This window comes from Chelonoidis abingdonii, chromosome 1 (genome assembly GCF_003597395.2).
Source record: "Chelonoidis abingdonii isolate Lonesome George chromosome 1, CheloAbing_2.0, whole genome shotgun sequence".
Taxonomy (NCBI): Eukaryota; Metazoa; Chordata; order Testudines; family Testudinidae; genus Chelonoidis; species Chelonoidis abingdonii.
In genome coordinates, this window is record NC_133769.1 from 169195390 (window position 1) to 169201389 (window position 6000).

Below are 6000 nucleotides of genomic sequence, written 5' to 3' on the forward strand. Positions count from 1 at the left end.
AGCTGGAAAAGAAAAAACCGAAGAAGAATTCTCCATTCTGGGAAGTCTAGAAGTTAATTAGATGGTAACTTTACACCACTTTATTGTTGCAGGTAAGCAAGATACAGAAGTCTGCTGGAGACTTTCATCTGCAGACAAGTACACAAAGCTATGCAAGTAACTGATGTTTTATTCAGAGTCTGAATTAAAAAATAAAAAATAAATTCAGTTTGGATCAACTTGAAACAAAAAAATCTTAAAAAAAATAATAGGGAAGCAGAAAAATACTTTTTTGCAAATTGAAAAAAAAAATTTGTATAACCCAAGATTAAACATTTTATGATTTTGTTTTGCTGGTTTTTTGTTTGGTTTTGTTTGGTTTGGGTGGAGGGGGTTAACTTTCCATTTTTAATAAAACTTCAGTAAAATTCAAATTGAAAATGCATTTTGAATTGAAAAGTCAAAACATTCCTTTTTAAAACTGTCAAAACAAAATGTTTTGATACTTTCAGAACGTTTTTTCCTGTTTTTTTTTTTTAACTGAAATAATTCAATGAATTTCAACCAAACTTGTGAAATATTTTGGTCAACAACCCCAGGGCAGAAATAATATCATATCTTTATTTGTCATCATATACAAATGGATGAACTTTGGTTTTACATAATTCTGTTAAAGGGAATAAAGATGTTTTAATCCCAACCCATTTATGGGCCTGATCCTCAGCCACACTGTATACTCTTTTAAATGAAAGGGGGCTTACACAGCTGGGTGGCAATTCCTGTGGCATGGGAGAATGCCCAGCTGCCATAAGCCAATATAGCTAGCTTTATGCCACCTGCCCCTGATTCCCTGATAAATAGATCTGAGACCAACCCTACATCCCTTTGGGGACCATTGCTGCAACCAGCCCAAAATAAAGCAGCCCTCAGATGACTCTAACTTGCTCTAGGGACCAGAATGGGGGGAAGGGGATGAAAAGGTGAGAGAGAGTAAATTTTGCCTACTGCTCCACAAACCTGTTGAGCATTCCTCCAGTGCCCCTGAAGATTTCTCTGTATGTTTAAAAATGTGTAACACAGACATCCAAGTCTTTTGTAGTTGCACCTGGTTCTAAAATCAGTCATTGATGGAAGGTAAGCTTTCTATATAAAGAAACAGCACAACATCTTGGTGTGAGCCTTCATCTGACATATCTTAATAGGGAAGGTTAATATACAAAAAATTGGGAAAATGTTGAATCTGCTTCTGACCTCATACTGCTTTGAAACTAGTCTGTTATCCCATTGACATCAATGGAGGCAACTCTTGATTTACACTTGTGAAGAGAAAATAAAACCAGAAACTGACATTTTGTGTTCTTATTCTCCTGAAATAATCAGAATTTCCCATTATTACAGGAACAGGGAATGTGTTTTTCTTTAGCTGATATTCCAACTGAAACTACCCTAAAATTCACAACAGATTCATTAAGTTTTATGTGAAAATAGCAGTATCTATTTTATTTTTAACATGTATTTAGTTTGCACCACTAAGGCCATGAATATCGATCTTTTTGGAGCATTAACTGCAGTATGGTTTTTAAAATAAAGTAATTAAGCTCAATAAAAGCTATATTTAAGAAAAACAGTTCCAGGTCTTTTACTACAGGAGCCATAAGTTTAGCACATATCAGCTGACTGTCTGAAGAAAAAGCAAACCATTGGGCTGCTTCAGACAGCAGCTTTCAGAAAATTAGGCTGTAAACTACATGGTTCTGTGGGTTGATAATGAAATTCTGAGTCGTTTGGTTTCAGTTCATTGGTTAGAATCTGGTGCAGCGCAGGTTAGGAGTGGCAGAGGCTTAAATCAAGGCCTATTCTCCTAAATTCTGTTGAACACAATGGAAGTTTTGCTGGCATAAGGACTACAGGATCAGTCTCAAATGGAGGACATTGGGTGCAATTTTGAAATGAGTTTTGTTGTAGTAAGGACTATAGGATCAGTCCCAAATGGAGAATCAGTTTCAGGGCCTGTAGTGGTTCAAGACAAGTTAATAAAGTATAGTTGACCACATTACAACAAAACCGCATCACAAATGGCATTGTCATTCTTACAATGGAGGGGGCCAGAATCCCAGAACCTACACTGAGGATCTGGCACAATGTGTGCAAAGTGAACTGTCCTTATAGATGGGTAAGAATTGAAGCACACTGGTAGAGCTGTATTGAGAGGCTGTCATTGTACCTGTTCGGTGGACAGAGAAGTTCCATTTTCAGGTCTTCAGTCTGGTTCATAGTTCCTCTAGGAGGCATCCACTGATTCCTTGGACTCCCTCATGGAGTAGTGGGTAGTGTCCACTTGGTGTCCTCATCCAGTTCCCTTGTTTTTAACCTGTTCCCTTCCCTCTCCTCCCCCGTCAAGGTGTTTTTTCTTTCTTTCATTATTCGTCCCAAGGACTCAGTTGCATTCTGGTCTCCATGACTCCAGGTCTCAGTTGAGAAGATGGGCCTTTACTTTCGAGTGACCTTAGATCCACCTCTCCCCAGGATGCAAATAGGCTGATTTCCATGATCGTTTCATGACTGTGGGCAGAGTTACCTCCTTGTGAAATTCTTCCTGGCACTGAAGAAAGTCCAGAAAGAGGAAGCTGAGCATGGGAGGGTAGAGGCAGTGCTCTGCAACTGTGAGTCCTTTACCTGCTCCCTTCACTGTGCACACATCTGAGTAGAGTTCCCTTAGATGTCATCCCCTGACACTCACACTTCTTCTGGGAGTAGTGGGCACTGTCCAGGTTTCTCTGCTCAGAGTCCCCATCTGCTTCCCTCACTTTCACCTTGTGACTTTCACCCTGTCCTATTTGTTCATTTTTTTTGTCCCTGTATTTAATTAAATTCTGGTCCCATGGCTCTTCCAGCATCTGAGACAGCAGCCTTCCGTGACATGGGTGGGATTTAAATAGGCTAGTTCCTTTCACAGGTACTAAGTTCACTGATAAACCCCTACAAATCTTCCATAGGTGAAGACAGGGCTCCACTTCCAAGGCAGAAGCATCAATCCTAGCTTGTCCCCAGATCACCTGCAGGGAAGGTTTACACCCAACATAAGGATAGAGATTCCCCAATGGGAAATAACTTACTTTATGTTCATCCCAAAACTTAAGACAAAGAGGATAAGGGGATACAGGGGGAGGCAATGGCTGTATATCAATAGTCCTTTCACGAAAGGGCCAGAGTGTCATTGGCCCAGTGTGACTATATGGGATACGGGTGGGGCAGGGAAGGAATGAGATTCTCTCCTTTTAGAGTATAGGAACTTCTCCCTCTGTGCACTTGTGGCATCACAAATCACCCAAAGGGGGAAAGGAGGCCCAGACCTGAGCTGACTGGATGTGGAAAGGGAAGCAGGAGGCATTGCCCTGGAGACTGTCAAACTTGCATAACTCTTCACCGTGAAGTAGGCAGCATAGAGAGGGATTGTGCTTTCCTCAGGTCCCTGTGAGGACAGTGCAGCTCCGTACAAGGCTCATTGCCCTGGAGGTACAATCTGGTCCATAGTGAATTGAGCTGCTTATTAAAAACTTTCTGAAAAAGTGAATCTAAAGAAACTGATGCATGAGCTGCTGGATGAATGGCTTGATTTCCACCGTTGATCAATGAGGGGATTGTGTGATAAAAATCTGTTGATGCTGGGATAAGCTTACAATACTAATCTTGGAAGTGGGGTACACAATTAGACATTTCCTAACATTAAGGCCAACACACAGCAGAATGCTGAGTCCAGAAGCATTTAGATGATAGAGAATATAGAGGTGTGGTAGAGTTAGGAATGGAGTCAAAAAGGTAAGATCATGGAACAAAACTGTCACTGACGTCAATGGGAGTTAGGCAAAAAGTTCAAGGGAAGAAAATAGTACAAAGTTTGTAAGACAAATGGACCAAAATAGAAGAAGCAACTTTTCTGCTCACTTGTGTGCCCTGCTTGAGCGACCTGCATTGCTACACCTTGCACTGCTGCTCAGCTGCCATCACCGTTCCCATGCAGATGGGCAGGGAGTGGATGGGAAGCAGGGTCCAGACTGTGACTCTCAGATCAGTCTGGCTGCTGGCTTGCCCCTGGGGCAGTGCAGCGACACATTGCCCCTTACTCAGGCTGAATTGCAAGGCACCAATCCAGCTTTTAATGATCTGCCCTTTACTTCTTAACAAGCAAATTCTCAAATGCTGCTCCATTTGCTGAGCTGCAGTCCCTTTAAATCAATCCAATGTGAAGAAGTGCCATTTAAATCGATAGCATGCATTTGCAGGCAACATTGGTTTTAAATTTATTACATGTTATGGCTCACTGTGACAAGACAAAACACATCATAAATTTTAAAAATAAAAAGGATTTTCTGGAGATAATCAACCACTGGACTGAAAGGGTGTTTTGTTTTGTTTTGGTAGGTGGAGGGAATGCTCATGGGAAGAATATCAGAATTTGCTGCACCTTTTTAAAAAAATCATTTACACGTGTAGCTATTTTATTTAAATCTCAACCATACTAACTACAGCATATGCTTTTTTGCTGTTCTTGACTTGCCCACTCATGTAATGATATATACCTAAGCATATCTTTAGAAAATGAGGAAAAATATAATGTTTTGGGTTTATTTTAAAAACTGCACACCCATATCCAAGAGTTCTTCCACCGCACTAGCATAATGTTTCAAACCTACACTGTATGCTATTTATTAATTATCATCACTACTGGTCACAATTAGATAAACAACAGCTTGTATCCTTTCTATGCACCCATTTAAACATTTACCCAATGGTGATGTCTTTGCTGAACTAAGGAATGAAATAGATATATTCATAGTGAGACACTAATTCAAAATGATACCTACCACTTTGTATCAAAAGATCTCAAAGTAATTTACAAAGGAGAGTAAATATCATCACCCCCATTTTTGCAGAAGGGAAAACTTAGGCACAGAGAATTGAAGGCCAATAGCATCAAAAGCATCCACTAATTTTAGATGCCCAACTCAGGCTCTGTCTACACTACACAGCTTTTAGCAATATGGCTCTGCCGCTAAAGCTGTGTGGCTAAAAGGCGTGCAGTGTAGCCACTGTTTGTCGGCAGGAAAGAGCTCTCCCACAGGCAAAAAACTTCCACCCCCAATGAATGGCGGTAGCTTTGTCAGCAGGAGCACTGTTGTCTTTTGGGGTGTCTGTGTGTTTTTTTAACATCTCTGAATGACAAAAGTTTTGTTGTTCACTTGCCAGTGTAGACAAAGCCTCAGTGTCAGCTAAAGCCTGCTTTTCTGACGTTTGAGTATTTGTAATTCTTATTTGTAACAGGGTTCCTTTAAGGGCCAGAGACAAAGGGTCAGTCACCCTGGTCAATTATCAGACTCATCTGAAAAGGGAGTATGTGATTTAAAAAGTCAGCAAGGTGGATGGGGGACTGCAGAGTGAAGTCTTGTCTACACCAGTGGTTCTCAAACTAGAGCTGCCGGTTGTGTAAGGAAAGCCCTTAGCGGGCCAGGCCAGTTTGTTTACCTGCTACGTCCGCAGGTTCGGCCGATCGTGGCTCCCACTGGCCGCGGTTCACCACTCCAGGCCAATGGGGGCAGTAGGAAGTGGCAGCCAGCGTGTCCCTCAGCTCACGCCCTTCCTGCAGCGCCCATTGGCCTTGAGCTGCGAACTGCAGTCTGTCGGAGCCAAGATCAGCCGAACCTGCGGATGCAGCAGGTAAACAAACCGGCCCGGCCCACCAGGGGCTTTCCCTGAACAAGAGGCAGCCCTAGTTTGAGAATCACTGGTCTAGACTACAAAGTTTTGTTGGCAAAAGCTGCCTTTTGGCGACAATACAGGGGAGGTGCACACATTACAAATCTACTTTTGGTGGCAAAGCTCTGTTGTTTTGCAGACAAAATAAAACCAGCTCAGCTCTGCTCACTATTTTGATCTCTGCTGCCCTACAGGCATACGACCCTCCCCTTTCAAGGCTCCAGGAAGTATCTGAGAGCTGACCGTGGGGAACAAAGAACAAATCAT